At 40.5% G+C, this 21730-nt stretch overlaps 1 protein-coding gene across 11 annotated transcripts in view; it reads left to right on the top strand.

The window, feature by feature from the left end:
* Window positions 1-21730, top strand: part of KLHL31 (kelch like family member 31) — a 141375-nt gene that overhangs the window by 25658 nt on the left and 93987 nt on the right. The window lies entirely within an intron of this gene.

The raw sequence follows: 21730 nt of genomic DNA, 5'->3' as shown, positions 1-21730 counted from the left end.
GGAAGGAAGTTGATTCTCTTAAGGAACAGTCTCCAGATTCATAGTAAAGGCACTATGTGGTTGCGTGGAAGAGTGAGCGCTGGGGCCTGAAGCAGGGAGGGTACTGCTCCAGGAAATGGAATGGGGGGCAGGGAGCACCTGGGTGGGTCAAGGGTTTGAGCGTCTGCCTTTGGCTCAGGTCATGATCCCAGGGATTTGGGATGGAGTCCTGCATCAGGCTCCCCACAGGGAGCCTGCTTCTCCCTCTTCCTGTGTCTCTGCCTCTCTCTGTGTGTCTCTCATGAATAAATAAATGAAAATCTTAAAAAATAATAATAATAATAAAGGAAATGGAGCAGGGAGTGGAGAACTGATTCAAAGATGGCTGACTGCAGAGAGGCCTCACCCCAGACCACTGGAGATACTTTGTTTCAGGCTGCACCACTGAGTTTCTGCTTGGAGGAGATCACAGGCTGCTCTTCAGAAAACAGGCAGAATGTGGATTTCCATTACATCTTGTGGACTGCACTCTATCCATTGAGATGCTGGTGGCATGGCAGCTGGCTGTTCTAGACCTGTGCCTTGCTCATGCCCTGGCACTAAGTCTCAGGTATTTATGTGATCCCCGGAATGTTCCCTATGGACTCACTTAGCATCACTCTGGATCCACAGCCAAAGCTGGTGCCCACGTCCTGGCCTGATCCTCAAGAGGTCTGGCTACATCTTCATAAGTCTGGGGTCCTCTTTGCACATACCCAGCTGCTTTTGCCTAGGACCCACCAACAATACCTATCCAGGCTCCCAAGTTAACACTCTAGGAGCTGAATAAATCTTTCAACTTCAGAAGGATTTACTCCCTATTGTAGTAAGATGTTATTTAGCAGTACCTGATGTTACTGGGCCAGACATACAAAATCAGATAAAAATTAAGGAGGACTGAGGATGGGAAAAGTGAGAACCAAAAAAAAAAAAAAAATGTGCCTGAGGTGGTTGATTTTGAGCTGCTATTTAGAACAGCAAGTAATTGAAATAAGTGAAGCCAGAATGCAAATTATACTCTAAAAGAAGAAGGAATATCAAGATGAGATGAATATTTTTAGTAAAAGTCAGGAAACATGCTGGAAATAGCACAAGACTTGGAGGTTGTCCAACATGGGTTCAAATCCTAGCTGTGTGACCGTGGATGATATACTTCACCTCTCTGAACCTTAGACTTCCAGTACAAATAAATTTGGGGGCTCTGAGTTAACCAAAGCTCATTAAGTTGTGTGTTTTAAAAAATGAAATCAAAGTCTGGCTTGTATGGTTGCTGTGAAAATGAAAGGGAAATACATGTAAAACATCCAGGGTATGCCTGGCATGCAGCAGGTGCTCAACATTGGAGGATACTGACAGGGAAAGATAAGGGAGTTTGATTCGAGGAGGGGACTCTGAATGTCTTCGATCTTGATTAAAGTCAACTTGGACTTGATTGCATATAACTTCAATTTGAACAGTTCTCTGCACTGCAAAGTACACTTGCAGCCAAATCGCATGTTCATGTGAACAGGAGACTGTAGCCGGGCCAGATGCATATTAACCCACTGACCTTGAAACAAAGGCCAAGGTGACACTTGCCCTGCCCCTCTCAGATCTGCTTGCTCCCTTGTTTCCCTGTTTTGGTGACTGGGACCACCCCTGGAGTCATTCATGGCACTACCCACCCCTCTTTCACCCTCCCTGTCACTGCGACCAGATGTTAGTTTCTTCACGTCCCCTCTTATTGTCCATTCCCTACAGCCACTGCCCTTGCTCTAGTCTCTCTATCTTGTTCTTGGGCTCCTAACTGCCCTTCTTTCTGTAAAGTCTTTCTCCTCTGTCAAAAGATAAACTGAGGCATATTAAACATGTTAAGAGTTTATTTGACCACACAGCATTTTGAATCAGGCAGTGCCATATCAGAAGTGGGTAGGAGTATTCCCCCAACAGGAGCCAAGGGAGACTTTATTATAGAGAAAAGATAGAACAAGGAAATTATTGATTGGCTAGAACCTAAAGCCTCTTTGGCCGTTGGGGATTGGCTATCCTTAGCGTTTTGATTTCATGACTTTGACATGTTTACAGGCTTAGATCTTGGTTTGCTTATGTAGACCAGCCACAAGGCATTTAAGCCCACCTCAGTCTAAAAGACTCCTTGTCTGATTAATTTAACACCTCTAAGGTCCTTATACAGGACGTGGTAATTTTCCATGCAAAAACTGTTGTAAAAATAAGCTTATATTAATTACTATGATGTACAGAATGGAGTTAAAGCTCTAGCCTATATTTAAGACTCAAAATCTGGGTCTTACTTAACTCTTCAACTTGTTTTCCCAGCCTCTTCCAAAAAATCGAGGCTCAAAGTTCTCTAAACTAGCCTGCATGTTCCTACCTTCCTGCCATGCTCTCATGATTCCTGAGCATCCTATTTATCCACATGTTGCCTTATCTCATAAGGCTGGGCTGCTTTTCCTTTGCCTCCCTATAATGCTGCCATAGAACAATGAATCTAGCCTAGAGTGATTCCTTCCTTCCCTAAATCCTCAGCATGTACCCTCTATGACAAAAGCGCCCCATTTTCTTGGACTGTTAAGAGATGTCACGCAAAAACGTGTTCCTTATTGAAATAAATGGGGACTTCTGGCCTAACAGAAGATGCATGGATTATTATCATGGTAGGATCTTTAACAGGCTTATATGCATGGACAACCTCCAAGGAAAGGACAGAATATGAGTGTTTCCCCAACTTAATGACCCCAAGACACTTTTCACAGAGCATTTTGTAGGACTAGTATCTCTTAGAAGAGTTTTCCACATCATTCATGTGACTCTTAGCATGTACCACCTTACATTTTCGTCTTTGCATTTAATTTTGCCTTCCCTAAAGCATAAAAGAAATTTAAGGGGAAGAATAAAATCCTAGCCATATACACAGGAAATGCTTTATAAATGTATTGATATAGGATTCCTGGATGGCTCAGTCAGTTAAGTGTCTGCCTTCAGCTGAGGTCATGATCCTGGAGTCCTGGGATCAAGCCCTGCATCGGGCTCCCTGATCAGCGAGGAGTCTCCTACTCCTTCTGCCCCTCACCCTGCTTGTGCTCTCTCCTTCTCTATCGCTTTCCCTCTCTCTCTCAAATAAATAAATAAGATCTTTAAAAAATTTATATATAAAAACATAGTCTACCCCTGGATTTAAGGTCACCACAGCTGGTTGTGCAGATGGAGAGCACCACAACGTTAGGGGGCAACATTTGCCTGTATTACAGCATGAGTAGCACTTCCCAGAACAGCGAATGAACCCCCTGGGCAAATACACCCAGAGGCTCCTGTCTTCCAGCCCCTGTACCCAAGAATGCTGTCGTGTTTTCTTTACGTCCCCAAAACGTACTGATCTTCATATGCCCTTAAATGTTCCATTCATGCAAAACCATTAGTATCATGTATTTCACTGAACATTTTATGGGAGAGATAGCAGAGGGAGTTAGCACCACACACACACCTGCAGTTAACTTTTAAAAAGTCACCCATTAGATGTGTCTAATTTTCCAAAGACCCTAGTTAGCGCTGCCATGACTACAATTTTTCCCCTCTGACCTTCCCTCCTAGAGGCACACTGACTTTCCTCCTTTTTTTTTTTTTAACTTGGACTTCTCTGAACCACTGTGCCAATGCCTAGAAAAAGGAAGCAAAAATGCTCAAGCCACCACAGAAAGTCTTTATTATGTCAAAGAACCACTGGTATGTGAGGGTTTTCAGGGATAAAGTGGGAATATCAGCAAAACAAATCAACATGAATAACATTTAATGAATCACTTATAAATATCTACACATAATCAATTGGCTCATCACCATGGGATAAGGTCTATACCATGTGATATAAGCGATTTCTGTGCTGAGCTGGTAAATACCACGGAGTCTACAGGCCTGCCCTTCCTGTCTGAAATCTTCAGCAGCTCATAGAATGCTACGAGGAGCATCTGTGTGCCCTAAGCAACTCCGGCAGGGAAAAATGGGGTTGTGCTGCCAGAACCTTGGAAAGGGCATCACTAAAGCCTGTCCCTCGGGGTTAGTCTTCAGGCAAGTGCACTTGTACCTGAGGTCAACTAGGGGTTGGGAGGTGGGGGTCCACGTGGGGCAGGATCAGCAGATTTCCCAGTCCCAAGAGTCCAGAAAGCAGTCTTCTCTTACCTCCAGCTTCTTGTAACTGATCTTAAAGGCTCCTAACCTTCTGGGAGGACAAGGCCCCAGCATAAGAAAAACCTCTTCCTTTTACTGAAACACTGAAACCTGGCACAGCCGACCCAACCCTTCAGCTCTGAACTACTGAGAGGTTGGGGTCTTTGGGCCAGTCTTTGAAGTAGTCCTCAGTTGAACCTTAGAGCTTTCAAAACAAGTGAAGGACTATCCGTTGATTTACACCCAACCGCATGAAGTTCAACATTTGTTTCTCTGATGAAGTTACTTAGTGCAAAATAGAAAAGTCTGGTAAAATGTACTGTCTTGTTCTGATAAAGCCCTAAGCCAGTTAGTAGTGTAAATCTGGAGAAGTATTTTATTAGAAACCTTAGTTACCAACAAGTTACCTCTAGCTCCCATGCATACTCTCAGATGGCCCTCTCTTGCTCCCTTTCGTTGTGTCCACCTGCAGAGCAGGTAGCAGAGTCATGGCAAACCTGTCTAAAGAAGGAAGCAGTCATAGAATGACAAAGCTCTTTGACTCCCTTCCAAAGTGAGCCCATATGGATTGTTAACCTTAAAAAATAAAGCTGCCAGGGGCACCCGGGTGGCTCAGTAGGTTAAGTGTCTCCCTACAACCCAGGTCATGATGCTGGGGTCCTGGGATGGAGCCCTGCATCAAGCTCTCTGTTCAGCTGGGAGTCTGCTTCTCCTTCTCCCTCCACCCTTCCCCCTGCTAATGCTTGCTCACTGGCTCTCTCTGTCTTCTCTCAAATAAATAAAATGGGTTTTTTTTTTTCCATTTAAAAAAATTTTTTAAACCTGCCAGTTACTTTACTGGCAAAAAAAAAAAAAAAAAAGAAAAAGAAAAAGTATTTATTTGGGAACAGCAGAGAACTGCAATCCAGAATAAAGAAGCTAAAGCACAACCATAGGCAAATCCATAGAACGAAGGAGAAAAAGGTTCTCTTACAGAGCAAAGGGGGATATTGGGAAGGCTGTTATAAACAAAATGTCCACTGGAGTAAACTGAGAGTTTGATGTACAGTGGCTTTTTATTGACCGAATTGTGACAGTCCCATTGACTGAGCTATTCCTGCTGAGAGAGGAGGAAAACTTTTCTTCCTCCCGCTGGGGTAGTAAAGTAAAAACACATGCAAAGCCTGACTCTTCCTATTGGATTTGCAGTTGACTATAAGTGATAGAGCATGAGAGCTCCTCCTTCCAGCTTCCAGGCTCCGTTCTATAGTTTGTTCATTTGTTTGTTTATTTATTTATTTGGGACAGAGAGAGAGAGGCAGAAACATAGGCAGAGGGAAAAGGAGTCTCCCTGCGGGGAGCCTGCTGTGGGACCCGATTCCAGGACTCCGGGATCACACTCTGAGCCAAAGGCAATGTTCAACCACTGAGCCACCCAGGTGCCCCCACACTCCATTCTAAAGGAGATTTTCTTTTATTAATTTTCACAAGCTGTCTTGCAAGGTTAGACCTACTGACAGGAATATTTAGAAATCTCAGTTCAGGAGAGCAAGGCTCTTGTGTGGGTTGTAGGGATTGGATGGGGGCCAGTGTGATGGGTGGTGAAAAAATTCACCCAAGGCAGAACAAAGGAGATAGAGGGAGCAGTGGACAAGACCTCAAAGGAGAGACTGTCTGCCGCATTGGGGGAGTGATGGGGGGGGGGGTCGTTGGTTATAGGGCAGAGTAAGGGAATGTGGGGACATATAGACTTTTCCCTTTTTTGGTACTCTTAGGAAATGTGCCTGGTTATAAGTACCCCATTGGTTGGTTAGGGCCTAGGACTCGATGAACTTGTTTGCATCAGCTTGGTGGTCACTGTGGGCCCTTTGCCTTGCTCAGGGTTCTATTTCTCAAGCCTGTTGCCTAAAAGCACCCCTCATATCTTGGTGTTTGAATGCAATTTGCTGGCCCCTTTGGAATCCTGCAATTCCTTCCAAAGATGCTTGCTGTATCCTTAGGATGTGTTCTTCAGTGTCCTGGGTTCTAGTCACAGCTTCTCAATCCTGTATTTTTCTCTTCAGCTCTGTGGGTATCTGAAGGGCCAGCATTGCACATAAGACAGCCAAAGCGATAATGCTGTTATTTACAAAAAGCATAAAATAATTTTTATTTCTGATTATGTAAGCAATGCTATCTAGAAGGTACATTTAGAAGGTACGGGAGTATTTTAAAATGTGTCTATATTTTTCATCACACTAAGGTAATTCAGCCTTTTCCCTCATGGAATTTGTGATTAAGATATAAGCGATTGGAAGAGGGACAGAAACTAGATTCAGGGAGAGATTCAGGACAGGGAAAGAATAAGGACTTGAGTAACTCCCACACCAGAGGAAATTTAGATCTTCTCCACTTAAAGTGAAGTCTTTAGACCAACAGCAGCAGCATCACCGCAAGCTTGTGGGAAATGTGGAAGCTCAGGCCAAATCCCAGATTTAAATCAGAATCTGCAATCTGACAAGGTTCCCAGGTGATTTGTCTACTAGAGTTTGGGAAACACTGCTTTAGATGACTGGAAGCTGCAACTGCATTAGATCCTGAAAAACCTTCATCCTCCTGCATTCATAAGGCCTAAAGGTATGCATCCTGCTATATTTCCATGAATCCTGGTCCATGTTCAAGAATGGAAGAGCTGGGACTCAGAGATCTGACTCCTTGATCAATCTGGATAACTATAATAACTATAATATTGTTATTTCTAGTCCAGAAACACCCTACATTTTTCTATTTGTTTAAATCTTTTATTATATCTCAATAAAGTTTTATCACTTTTTTCATAAGGACCTATGATACTCTGATTTATAATAAGATATATTTGGTCTTGGTCCACTGTTCCTGACACAGAGCTCCTAAAACCCTTGGAATTTCCTTAGTGATGAGAGCAAATAAGATGTTTTTTGTTAGGTTAATGAGGTAGCTTTTGGAGTGCACCTGAGGTGGAAGGCTGGTTCCCAGGAGAGCCAATCATGTGATTATAGAGTTGGAATTTCCAGTCCCATTTCCCGCTGACTTCTGGGAGGGGAGAGGGAACTGGAAGTTGAATAATAACCAGTTACAAATGACTCAACAATCATACCTCTGTAATAAAACCTCTATAAAACCCCAAAAAGACAGGGTTCAGAGAGTTCCAGATCAGTGACCATTTGGAGGTGCTGGGAGGAGTGGTGCGTATAGAAAGGAGATGAAAGCTTTGTTCCCTTTCCTCATACTTCACTCAGTACATCTCTTCCATCTGACTGTTCCTGAGTCATAGACACTTTTCTAAGAAACCAGTAATCTAGAAAGTAAAATGTTTTTCTGAGTTCTGTGAGCAGCTCTAGCAAATTAATTAAACCCAAGATTGGGGTTGTTGGAACCTTCAGTCTATAGACAGCAGGTCAGAAGCCCAGGCTTTCAATTGGTATCTGAGGTTGTGGAGACAGTCTTATGAGACTGAATTCTAAACCTGTGAGACCTGATGCTATGTCCAGGTAGATCGTGTCAGAATTGTGATGAGTTGTACACCCAGCTGGTGTCCAGGGAACTGCTCTTTGTTGGGGTAGAGGGGAGGAGGGTAACCCTGCCTCAACTTGGAAGTTGGGTCCAGAACCCATTTTTAAGATCCTATGTATTTTAGTAGGAAATATTATCTATTTACGAAGCAGTTGTTAATTCTACTTTGAACTATTATTCTTTGCACCATTTAAAGACTCTACTTACAATATCGAGTTTGTTACCCTAAATAACTAATTTCTTTTGATTTGCTTGACTGTCAAGGTTGGCCTTTATCATAGAAAAAATTAAGTTAGGTCCTAGAAAATTTCATTAAAAACTACTAGAAAATGGATTGAGTTGAAAGCTCAAAAGATCCTTTCCTGTAGAAGGCTTACAGCTCAGGCAGATCAAATTTTCTATCATAATTTTGCTAATCACTTTTGGATGTTAGGAGCACAAATACAAGATGGTAGCTACTAGATCAGTGGTTCTGAAGCTCTGTTGCATATTGGGAATACCTGGAGAGCTTATCCAAATCCTGTGTTGCGTGCTTACCAATTAAATCAGCATCTGGTGGGAAGGGGACCAGGCATCTGTATATTTTAAAGATTACTAGGCGATTCTAATGTGCAGAAAAGTATAGGAACCAATGTACTAAGTAGTACATTCATTGTTACAGGTATTGCCTTGCTTTTTGAAAGTTTATGTTACACTATACCACTTTGCTTTTACAAAAGACCTACCTTAATACCTGCTTTTGCTAACCAAAAGAAATCTGAAGAGAATTTTCACTTCTTTAAAAAAGATTTATTTATTTATTAGAAAACACAAGAGTGCAAGAGAGTGGGGGCAGAGGGTAGGGGAGAATCTTAAGCAGACTTGATGCTGAGCACAGAGCCTGATGGAGAGCTTGAGCTCATGACCCTGAGATCATGACCTGAGTTCAAAACTGAGTTGGATGTTCAACCAACTGCACCACACAGGCACCTCAAAAATTTTCACTTTTACAGAAAAAAAAAAAAAGCAAAAATAGTATTCAGAGGGGTTTTTTGCAGTGAGCTCTCATAGAGGCAGTGCTCTGAGCCGTCTCAGGGAAGTGTTTAGACCAACGCTTAGGTTTTCTTACTTCTTTCTTTGCACTGGGAATTTCCTTAGAGGCTTTTTATGTTAACTTTAAATAGATATATGATCTACGCTGACCACGAACTATAATAGAACAAGAGAACTGTGCTGCATATTATTGCAAATAAAAATCATGCATATTATTACAAATACCGTGACCTAGTCTAAAATAGATTGAGCCGTCTCTACAAGGGGAAAAAGGGTAAATCCACTTGCTTGAGCTCCACACTTAGGCAATTAGTTCTGTTATTGAGACATAAGGTAGGAAGGGGAAAACATACTGTCAAATGCACTGTGAATATATGTGTCTGAGAGTAAGAGTGGAAAAGACTCCTGAATGAGGTTTGCACCCACAAAGGCAATTTGATTGTGACTGACAAAAAAAAAAATCTACAGTCTCCCTACTTGTGCTGATTTGAGTCACAGTCCATTTAACACTTAGTATTTGGTGAATAGTAGTTTTATTTTTTTACTTCTGTTTTATTCTACATAACATATAAAGTGGATTCTATAGATCTATATGCCATAGAAGAAAATAATTGTGAATAAAAGAGTGAAGGAAATAAGCCAAATGACAAATAAGTGGAAAGTGATAAAATGAAGGAGTAGTCAAAAATTGTACACACTAAGTTCTATGTATCTGAGGTATGAAAGCTGCTAATTACTAAGACAGAGGGCTACTAGTTGGACTGTAAAATTTATTGCATCAAAACAGAGTATTCACAATTTCCTAAAATTAATAGTTAATTATTCCTGTAACTGAGACTAGAGAAAAAAATACCTCTTGAATTGACCTTGTACAAAATTGAAAAAAAATCTTTATATATATAAAAGATATATATATATGATATATATATTATATATATAATTATATAGAGAGAGTTTTATATATATTATATATATTATATATATATTATATATATATAAAAGTTTATATAAAAGCTTTTATATAAAAGCTATATAGAGTTTTATATATATATATATATTATATATAAAACTCTATATAGCCAAGAGGTTTATAGGATTATGGCATCCAGTCATTGAGATATAAATTTAAAGGAAGGGAAAAAATACCTCTTGAATTGACCTTGTACAAAATTGAAAAAAAATCTTTATATATATAAAAGATATATATATATATGATATATATTATATATATATAATTATATAGAGAGTTTTATATATATTATATATATATATAAAAGTTTATATAAAAGCTTTTATATAAAAGCTATATAGAATTTTATATATATATATATATATTATATATAAAACTCTATATAGCCAAGAGGTTTATAGGATTATGGCATCCAGTCATTGAGATATAAATTTAAAGGAAGGGCAGACTGAATACAGGTTTGTTTATCCACTGCAAATGGCTATCTGAGCTTCCAAAACACTTTCCCTCCTGACCCTGACTCCTTTGGGACAGATTTTTGTGCACTTTAGTGAGGAGACATCTATTGGCCTATCATGCAGCCAGCCCATAGTGAAGGCATTGGGTATAAGGAGGCCACATGATGTGATGAGCACTGGTGTTAACACACAACTGATGAATTATTGAAAACTGCATCTGAAACTAATGATGTTGGCTAACTGAATTTAAATTTTAAAAAAAGAACTACACACAACCTTGTGTTACTTCTAACAAAATTTTCTGAAAGTCAATAAAAATGTAGAAAAGATTGGCAACAGAATAACTCTCAGCTCCCTGACCACTCCTTGGGTAGAACCTCAGTCTAAGAAACCCACATTGGCAACTTTTCAAGACAGAAAATGTCTAATAAACTAATAGAATTTTAATATATGGGAGAGGAAAGGGTGTAATTTGTTTTAAAGAAGTTCCACCAGAGAGGCCTCACTTATAGTGCCAATAGGATATAATATGGACAAGGATTAGGGCCATCTTTGATCCAATCTGCTGGTGGGGAATCTCTCTAGGGTGCATTGAGGTGGAAGTGGGATCTTGGTTTTGGTTTTAAATTAACAATGTTTCCCAGAATTCGTTAGAATGTCACTTTTATTTTTGCAACCTTTACATACCATTTGTACTATTATTAATATTTTTCTTGAAATTGACTTTAAACTTTATTCATTCTAAGGGAAAAAAAAGCATTCTATTTCATGCTTGTGAAAGATATTTTTTTCTAACCCACATTAAAGTAAATACAGAGTATTTAAAAATGTCTCCACCAACCGCCTCAAGCTGTCTCTCACATCCCACAATATAGAAATCACAACTTACAGAATATGAAGTCCCTCTGGAAGCAGGGTAGTATAGTGGTTTAAAACCATAGACTCTGGAATCAGACTTCCAGGGTTCAAATCCAAGCTCTGTTTCTTAGTATCTTTGGGACATTGAGCAAGTCACTTGATATTTCTGTGTCTCAGTATCCTCCTCGGCAAAATGGAGTGATATTGCTAAAACTGCTTCTTTTATTTATTTAGAGAAAGAGTGTGAGCAGGGGCGTAGCAGAGGGAGAGGAAGAGAGTCCTCAAGCTGTCTCCTCTCTGAGGGCAGAGAATGACATGGAGCACCACCCAGGGCCCGATCCCAACACCCTGAGATCATGACCTGAGCCAAAATCAAAAGTCAGATGCCCCGTATTGTTAGTACTTCTGACATGAGACTAGTGTAAAAACTAAATGAGTTAATACATACAAAGTACTTCTAACAGGGCTTGGTGCATAGTAAGTGCTATATGCCTATTTACACAGTAAATAGCTTTTGTTATCCAGACTGGTGACTTGTAGAACTAGGAGAAAGGGAGTTTCAGGGATAGTGCCAAGAACTGATTCTTTCCCATGTCTTACACAATCCATCCCTCAGATGATTTGTGTTAGTAGTTTACCTTTTATATCGAATCTGATAGACAAATTCATGTCTTCATCTATGGATCTCTTACACCTAAATTTTCTGAGTTAATAAAACATAATTAGATTTAAAATTGTAATTTGGGAAAACTTTGTTATTTAGTGATGAATGGTGGATGTAAAGGGAAATGGGGTGGGGAGGTGCCAAAGAAGGACAGAAAGAAAGGATGGAGGTGGGAGGGAAAAATGGGCCTGAGAACTTTGAGAAAATCTGGTCATCGGCTTCAAAAAACTGGGTTAAGATAAAATGTGAAAGTGGCCACAAATGAATGATAGGAAGAGTGAGTTTTATTTTCTTCTTTCTGCTCTTCAATTTCACTAAGTCTTCTAGAATGAATGGATATTGCTTTTATAATGAGGAAAAAATGGAAAGTGTTTTTTAAATTAATCAAATGTGTGAAAACTCCACGTAACAAAGTTGTTCAGGGAGTCAGGAATTCAAATTCATAATAATCAAATATACAGAGGGCAAGAAGCTATGGCAGGGTAAAAATGTTATGCTCATTTGCCGTAAAAGACCACCAAGAATTTGAAATGCATAATTCAGTAAGAGTATTAGCATCAAAACAGCGTTCTCACAGTTCTCTGGTTTGGAAGTTAACTTTGCTTGGAAAGTAGATTTTTGTCACATGGAAAGAGCTAAAGGATTGGGAGGCTGGTGGCAGAGCCCACAAGTCCTCAGAAGCCCATTTTCTAGCACCTCAGTGTGAGCTCTGGCCAGCAATGTTTCATTTCCTAGGGAGATCTTTCATGTGGAGCGACCCAAGGGCCTGGGGCCAGTGAGGACCTGCATGTGTGAACCTAGGTGCCATGCACTGTGCCCTGACTTTGAGAATTAGGTCCTCCCCGACTTTCAAAGTTGTCATATCCTAAAATGTGGTATTTTTCTGAACCCCCAAACCTATATTTCCATATAAACTATGTTATGATTATTTAGTAGGATTCCACGTTCCAGTTGAGTTTTCAAAGATATTTTGCATCCCTTTTTCTCATTTAAATCTGGTACAGACTCAATTTCTTTTTTTTTTTTTTTCTTTATCTCAGCTTCAAAAGGAGAAATACTGAAATCTATCAGTTTCTGAGAGGGTATATAGTAAAATCTCCCAATATGCCTTAGGGTTTGCCATTCTCTCCCTGTGACATCTATTTTTTTCTTCACAAATCTATTTCATGTCTGTGGCGAGGTAGGTGTATGTTTGTTAGAGTTTCCTAGATTCTTTCTTTTTTTGTTTGTTTGTTTAAGCAAGCTTGTTTAAGCAAGCTCCAGGCCCACTGGGGGGCTAGAACTCGTGACCCTGAGATCAAGAGTTGCATGCTCTACTGACTGAGCCAGCCAGCACTCCCTATTGGATTATTCCTATTATGACATGACATGCCTCTTCCTGAAGGGTTGATGTTTTACTTAGGAAGTGAGAGCCCAGGGCAGTGCAGGTGAGGAAGAAAGGAAGTGAGATAAGGAAAAATGCAAGGCCATGTAAAGCAATGAGTGACCCCACCTACCAGTACTTCCCACATACCTCAGAAAGCCCCGCACTTTCACCATTTGCCAGTAGGACTTTCTCCACCAGGATTACAATAAGAGTAAGGATGCGGCTCCCTCTTCTCTCCCACTTACCCTTGATGGAGTATGATCCCACTGGGACCTGATTTCTCCATATTTCAGTGTTGTCATTTGGCCCTTCAGAAGAAGCTCCCAGGAAGCCAGCCTCAATGTCCTGAAACATGGCTTCCTACCCAAATCTAGAGTGAAGTGGAGTGTAGGCAGATGAGGCATTTGAGAGACTCTGAGAAGGTAAACAAGATTTATGTCTGGTACGTCTTTGATAACAAATGTTCTCATGTAATAATTATATCTTGAGGTCAATTCAATAAAAGTAGACATCCCCCCCAAAAGACTGACAAACTCAAAATCAATTCAGTAAACATGTGTTGAGTACTTAGCATGTACAAGTCACTGTGCTAGGTACCCTGAGGGGAAAATGATGTGCCAGACTGATTCAGGGCCTCCTGGCAGATGAGCAATCTCTGGAAGAAAGATTTTGTGCTCAGACAGACCTAGATTCGAGTTTCTGCTCTGCTCCTCAGTGCTTTGTGAATTTGAATAAAATATTTAACTTTCTAAGGCTTGGTTTCCTGAGGAGAATAACAGTTGTTGCCTTACAAGTTTGTTCTACAACTGAAATGAAATAACAGTGTTCAAGTATTTGATCACTATTAAGTCTTTTTTCCCTCTCAGGGGCTTAACCCAAGGGGTCAATTCAGATAACTATAAAAACATCCATTATATAGGCAAAGGTTGAACAAAGGACCTTGAAGCACAGAGAAAGGAGAGGAGAATTTAAGCCAAGGAAGCTCCGGGAAGGCTTCCAGGTCTGCAGGAAAAGAGAAAGAGAATCCCTTCTCCTTTCCCCGTGCATGGTCATCCGTTGGCAAATGTTCCGTTTTGGCAAAGTTGGTCTTTGGCACCCTACTTTTCTTGTATACTTGTCTCCTGTGTCGTGTTTCCTCTGTCCTGTAGCTTTCTAGGTGGCGTGTAGCCCATCCACATTGCCTGACGGGGAGGAGCAGGCAGTGTGGGCCGTGCTGCCCCAACCCATCTCCCTTGCCTTGGGAGGTACTGCTGCTATTTGTTCAAAAGCAAACGGATTACACTCACCCTAACCAAGTTGAGTGACTGGTGGTGGCCTTTACTCTCCTGATGTTTTGCACTTCTTCCTCATTGAAGCTCATTTCACAGACAAGTCTAATCAGAATCACTGCCATGAGAGTCTACCCATTGAGACAGCTCTGTTGGCTTTTCAGGATCTTCCTTTAACCACTTGTAGATCCATGGGCTCTCTGGAAGCTGCCAGGTTTTCCACGGAAGCTTTCCTGGATACATTCTGCCAGCTGAGCATCAGTGCTACCTTGTAGGTAGCAGGTGTTTACCAGTTAAGGGCTGTTTGTTCACAAACCATAGAGGAGCTAGGTTTCCATACTGCTCCTCTACAGTTTTCAATCATGAAATGTCCTCTCATAAAAATCCTCTCTCAGAATTCTTCTTTTTTTCCTTAGCATATATTCCATGTATTAAATACCCCATTCTCATATCAATTTTTTGGTTAAGGAGAGGACTAAAGAGCAGCAACGCTCTTAATTTACTGTTTGACAAATCCTATTATTCACATAAGAAACATGTGAAAACAAACTCCTTATTTGATCAGATAAAAGAGGTGAGGCTTATCAAGAATTATGGCACACACTTCTCCTTCACTTAGTCATTTCTTCTATGCTCCCAGTTAGCCTGGGTATTTCTCTACAGTGAGCCCAATATGAAATGGCTCCTATCTTAACATCTATTCTTCTCACTTGATATTTCAAGAAATCTGCTAGGGAGTGAGAAGGCTGGCTTTGTAAACCTTAGGAGGTACTTTTTTTTTATAATAAATTTATTTTTTATTGGTGTTCAATTTGCCCACATACAGAATAACACCCAGTGCTCATCCCGTCAAGTGCCCCCCTCAGTGCCCGTCACCCATTCACCCCCACCCCCTGCCCTCCTCCCCTTCCACCACCCCTAGCTCGTTTTCCAGAGCTAGGAGTCTTTATGTTCTGTCTCCCTTTCTGATCTTTCCCACACACTTCTTCTCCCTTCCCCTATATTCCCCTTCACTATTATTTATATTCCCCAAATGGATGAGAACATATAATGTTTGTCCTTCTCTGATTGACTTATTTCACTCAGCATAATACCCTCCAGTTCCATTCACCGTGAAGCAAATGGTGGGTATTTGTCGTTTCTAATTGCTGAGTAATATTCCATTGTATACATAAACCACATCTTCTTTATCCATTCATCTTTCGATGGACACCGAGGCTCCTTCCACAGTTTGGCTATTGTGGACATTGCTGCTAGAAACATCGGGGTGCAGGTGTCCCGGCGTTTCATTGCATCTGTATCTTTGGGGTAAATCCCCAACAGTGCAATTGCTGGGTTGTAGGGCAGGTCTAACCTTAGGAGGTACTTTGAATTTAATTTAGCAAGGTCTACAAGAAATGCTATAGCTCATTTCTTAATTATCCTCCCACCCTGCTTTGTGGTGATGGTGGCAGATATAGGAGTAGAGGCAATGTGTCATAGGGGAAGAGCACTGGATTGACACTAACCAGGTATTTGCTGAACCACTTAGTAGCTGTATGATATGACCAAATTACTCAATCTTGTGGGGCCTCCTTTACTCACATTTAAAATGTCAGTGACAGGGCACCTTGGGTGGCTCAGTCAGTTAAGTGTCTGACTCCTGATTTCAGCTCAGGTCATGATCTCAAGGTTGTGAGATCACACCCTGCATTGGGTTCCGTGCTGGATGTGGAGCCTGTTTAAGATCCCCTCCCTCCCTCCCTCTCCCTCTGCCCTTCTTCCGTCCACTCTCTTTCTCTGAAAAAATAAATAATAAACACATAAATAAAATGAAATGCTAGTGACATAAAAAATAGTAATAAAATAAAATAAAATTGTCAGCAACAAGCCATACTCATGAGACCAAAAATAAATGAGATCATTTGACTCATACAGCATTTGAATACCTGTGTGCCAGACACTGTGCTAAGTGCTGGGGATATAGATTTGAGCAAGATAAAATTCCCACTCTCAAACAATGCAGAATCGAGTAGGAAAGCCAAATGTGTAAATAGGTATACCCAGTGTTGTAGATGTATATTCCACGATGTGGTTCACAAGATGGAAGATTATATCAGACACACATAGGGAGCTTTTCAAATTACACACAGCCACCCCCAGGGGAAAAGTGCTACACTGTCAGTAATTCTCACTTCTTTAGAACCGCTAGGACACCTATTTAGCAATGGAAGGCATGCAGTTCAAGTCAAGTCCCTGACATTTTCCATGTAACCCTTTCCTGTCCCAGATCTCTAGAACCTCTTCTGTTTGCAGTATCCTCAGGCATAAAAAAAGTCACCACCTAACCTTCAACTTCTCCTTGCTTGCTAATGACTCTTAATTAAATCTGCTAAGGACTCTTAAATCTTCTGGATGATCCATGGGTTCCTCATTTGCAATAAAAGTGACACTTAACTCCAGGCCTTCTACCTTCTTCTAGTGGGCTTATTCTTCCTGTATCCCCCACTGTCCTGAAGGACAAACAGTTCGTCCAAGCTAACTACCTTGGAGCCATCCTAGACTCCTTCCATCTTTGCATCATTTTTAGTCAGCCACCAAATCCTATACATGCTATCTCTGAAATGCATGATATGTGTCCCCAACTCTCTATTCCCACTGCCCTGACTCTAAAGCCTGAAATAATCTATAATCATTTTTTCTGCACTATCACAATGACCTTGTCTACTTTAGAATGTTATTCTCTCTAAACTGTAATGTTTCTTCCCCACAGGTAAATCTGGTGATGCCACCCCCAGCTAAAATTCATCCAATGATTTTTTTCCCTCCTTCCTCTTAACCCCAACACCCACAACTGTATTTTAATCATTTTTGCTGCTTGATCAATTCTGGGACGGGATGGGGGACTGGTATGTTCTGGGGAAGGGAGATAAAGAAGTGAAGAATTATAGAAGAGATCATCTTGCATTGAAGTCATTTATAGTCTCATTTGGAAGGCATTGGAAGAGTCAAATAGCATTAAGTTTATTCAATGATCACTTACTGAATATCGACGATGTGTTAGGCACCAAGCCCGCTGCTTAGCTGTAGTGATTAAAATGTATGGTCCCTTGAGCACTTGAGTGGCGAAAATTGCAACGTAAAAAGTTTTGCACCATTACGTTTGTATAAAGTACTACCAGAGCATGGAGCTGGAGTTGTGACTTGAAAGTGGAGGCGGAAGCTGCCAGACTATGGTGGTCTGCATGGGAAGATAAGGGAACCAGAAGTTACTATGATAGGAAGCCTGGTATTAGGGAAATAGAAAGCTATTCATTGCCACAGGAGGGCAGGGTGCTCAGGGGAGGATGATCAAGGGGGCATGAGAGCCAAGGATTAGTCTGAAGCATGTGTTCATGTATTCACTTACTCATTCATATGTTCATCAACAAATATTTAACATCCTTTCCAGGGTTTCCTACTAGTGTCGGCCCCAGAGAGCTATGGCTGTGTCCTGGCTTAAGTCAAGAACCTGAGAGTCCCCTGCGAGTAGGTAAAAATTTGAAGTGAAATCACCATTGGTGTGTTGCTTCCCTCTCCACAGTCTCCTCTCTGTCTCCAAAAGAAGTCTTTAAACCCTTAAATATTTCTCTCTACTATTCCAGCCACAGACAGACTAGAAGTGACATCCTTGAAATGAATTAGAATGAAAGAAAACAAACCCATTTAAAGAGTAAGGGTTTTAGCAGGTGCACAGAAACCCCTGCACTACTATAAATATTTAGCACAGGAAGGCACATGGTTAAGTCCACACCAGGCCACAGCCAGTGTGTAGTTTTCATGTTTAAACTCTCCGTGTTCACTCATTACTCCCGTACTGGGAGTCTTTTCCTTTGTTGCTTGTGAGTTTCTCCTATTAAATAAGCCTCTCTGTTGGAAGAATGCTTATGGCAATGACTATAATTACAACCCCAGGCTGAGCTGGAAAATGCAGTGTGATGTGACAGCTTTTGTGATAGGAGGGGTAGAGAAAGAATGAAAGCTTATAATTTTCTTTGAGGTATCTTGAAATCTGACAGTAGCCCTGCCCTTATGATGTAAATGTTCAGTGACCTGGAGACTTAGGACAGAATAAGCCAGATAGACATGCCAAGTCCCTGCTACATGGTCTACTGGTCAAGCAAGAAAGACACCACACAGTGCTGAATGCTCTACGACCTCTTTAAAGGGAATGTTCTAGAACAGTTGTTCCCCCCTATTTTGGAATAATGTCGAAACTTTTTGTCATACGAAATGAGATTTTCTTAATACATTATTTGAGAAAATACTTGATGATACAAGCAACTACACATTTGTCATTACTTTGAAATAAATGTGTTTCATGAATCTCACTAGCACTTACAGATACCTGAAAAACAGAACATGTATGTTTAGAAAAAAAGGATTTATTCCATCTACTAACCAAGCTTGGCCCCTTATGTATTTGATGACATTTGCAGCAGTCCAGAAATCTGTGATTTCCTCCTCCCCCTCACTACCCCTACTTCAAGGTCACAGACTTGGAATAGTGTGTTCCTAACACTCATGCCTTTATTTGTTTAATTGTATCTTGTCATAATAACAAAAAGCATAGAGGCCTACTATATTTTGGCCATCATGCTAGGGATCATAGATACAAAGTCAAATCCTACTCAGTACCTGCCCTTGAGGAGCTTAAATCCATTTGGGAGACAGATATATAAATCTGTAACAGTACCACAGGCACAAAAGAGGATGTGGTTGGTCAATTGTACTCATGGGAATTATTAGAAAAGCTTTCATAGAGGAGATATATCCGTCAGCTATTGCCACAATAATGCTGCACAACAAATTAAAGACACAATGACTTAATAACTCTGAGGCTTATGGTCTGCAAGATGATGGCCAATTCCCTGGGCTGTGCTTGATTCCATGCTTTGGGCCCCATTCTTGAAGCTGTAAGTCTGCTCTACATGATTCTCATCCCCCTCAGACCAGATGTTCTCATAGCATGTCACTAACAAGCAAGAGGGCCAGACTGTGAAAACATTGCTCCAGTCTCTGCTCTTGCTGCAGTCATTAAAATTCCATTGGCCAGAGCAAGTAACCTGGCCAAGCCCGAAGTCAAGGAGTAGGGAAGTATGCTCTACCTTTCTATAATATGGATATGGATCCTACTACAGGAAAATGAAGAACTGGGATCAAAAGTAAACTTACCATAGGAGAGAAACCTTTGATCTACATTCTGAGAGATGATTATGAGTTTATCAGGTGGACCTAAAATTCTGAAATACAAATCAGGAGAAATAGAAGAACATTAGTGCACAGTATTTGGCCTGAAAGAAATGTTATCATGGATAGAAGCTGAGGCTTTTCTAGTGGATCTCTGCTTGGTGTCTCGCATGGAATACACTGGGGCAATTAGTGAGTAGAGATGAGCACTGCCTATGCATGCAGAGCTAGATAGATCTAGAGAATATTTAATGAAAGACATCATCTTGCTGGTTCTAAACCCAGACCAACCATGAAAGGGCAGTGTCTCTGTTTTTTAACCCAATGTCTCTCATTGCATGACCATGAAATCGAAAAGAAGAAAAGCAGGACTCACATTCTCATAGCCTTCTGCAGTAATCCATTCTTCATGCTGTTGTCTTCAGAGTATTGAGGCTGTGGTTTGTACTGGTTTCCTATTGCTACTATAAACAAATTATTGCAAATGTCATAGTTTAAAAACAACACACATTTATTATTATTTGCTAGTTCTGAAATAGGTTTTATAGGCTAACGTCAGGCTGTTGGCATGGCTGCATTCCTTCTGGAGACTCTAGGAAAGAATCTCTTTCCTCGCCTTTGCCAGCTTCTAGAAGCCACCAGGTTTGTGGTTCCTTCCTCCTTCCTCAAAGCTAGAAGCATAGCATCTTCAAAACTTTCTCTGATCTGAACGTCTTCATCACTTCCACCTTTCAAAGACCCTCATGATGATATTGGGCCCACCTACTTAATCTAGGATGATCTCTTGATTTTAGGACTAGCTGGTTAGCAACCTTCACTCCACCTACAACTTTAATTCCTCCTTGTCATGCAACATCGGCAGGTGGATGAGTTTGAAAGGCTATTATTCTGCTTCCCACATGGTTCAGGGGAGAGGGGGTGATGAACAATGCCTCACATTGGTATTATGCTTTATGACATACCAAGACTTTCATATTTTTATGCTCTCACTTTTGAATCAGCAGAATAGAAAGCAAAGAACCATTTTGTAAGTGGAATAAATTGTAGCCCAGATACATTAAATGGCAACACAGGATAGCATAATAGTTACTCACTGCTTGTTCAATTACCTCTAAGTCCTCTGAATGTATCTAAATTGGCCCCTATCTTCCTCTCTTGCAATTATTTGTTACATGTCTGTCTCACCACCTCAAGGCAGACTTGGAGTCATTTAACACTCTGTGCCTTAGCAGTTAAGGATGGCAGACAAAAAGAGCATTCGTTAGATACTTATTGTGTCCATCATGTGCCAGGGACTCTTTTTGTGATTGAAAGAGTAAACATGGACTCAAGGTCACACAGCTCTCAGCACGGGACAAGGCTGGAATTCACATGGAGATTTGCATGACTCCAAAGCCAGCATTCTTTCCCTGCTTCTTAGGAGCCAGAAGTCTCAACTGAGTTTTGAAGAAGAGACAGTGTGGACTACCTAGATATCTAAAATCGAGACTTCTAGACACATGGCTAGAAAGTGCAGAAACTGAGAATAAGCATTTAGAAACTTTAGAAGCAAAAAAAAAAAAAAAAGAAAAGAAAAGAAAAAGAAAAGAAACTTTAGAAGCAAATCACCTGAGTACTTTGACGTCTACTGAACTAGTAACCAAAAAAAAAAAAAAAAAAAAAAAAATCAGGTTTGTATTTTATTAGTTTTTAAGGTTCGTTTGTTTTATGTTTTACAAATATATGGATCCTCAACAGGTTGGAATTTTAATACTTGGTTTTTCAGAGAGTTTTAGGATCTTGATACCTGCCTATAAGAGATGTGTGGCTTGTCAAATAGGTGCATTTTTAACTCTATAAAGTGTTGACAAATTGCACTCCAGAATGGTCAAACCAATTTCCAGTCTCACCTGCAGTATATGAGAGTTTCCTTTTTTTCTCAGTTGTGTTGTCAGAGTTAAAATCTTTGCCAATGTGGTATCTGTGGAAAAATATTTCATCTTCACTATAACATTTATCTGATTAATAGTGAGGTTGGACATCTACATGTTTGTTAGGTTCTCATTTGGATGACTCTAATAAGGTAGATTTTCTCAGTTTACAATTGTGAGGAAAAGATGCCTATAACAAGCCACCTGTGGGAGGTAAAATATTGTAACAGGTATAACTGGTTTTGCCTAGGAAAAGCCTAGAATAGCTAGTTTTGACTTGATGAAGGACAGGAAAAGCTCGTTGTAGCAA

The sequence above is a fragment of the Vulpes vulpes genome, chromosome 1 (assembly GCF_048418805.1).
Source record: "Vulpes vulpes isolate BD-2025 chromosome 1, VulVul3, whole genome shotgun sequence".
NCBI lineage: Eukaryota > Metazoa > Chordata > Mammalia > Carnivora > Canidae > Vulpes > Vulpes vulpes.
Note: the sequence above shows the minus strand (reverse complement) of the source record. Positions and strands in the feature narration are given on the sequence as shown.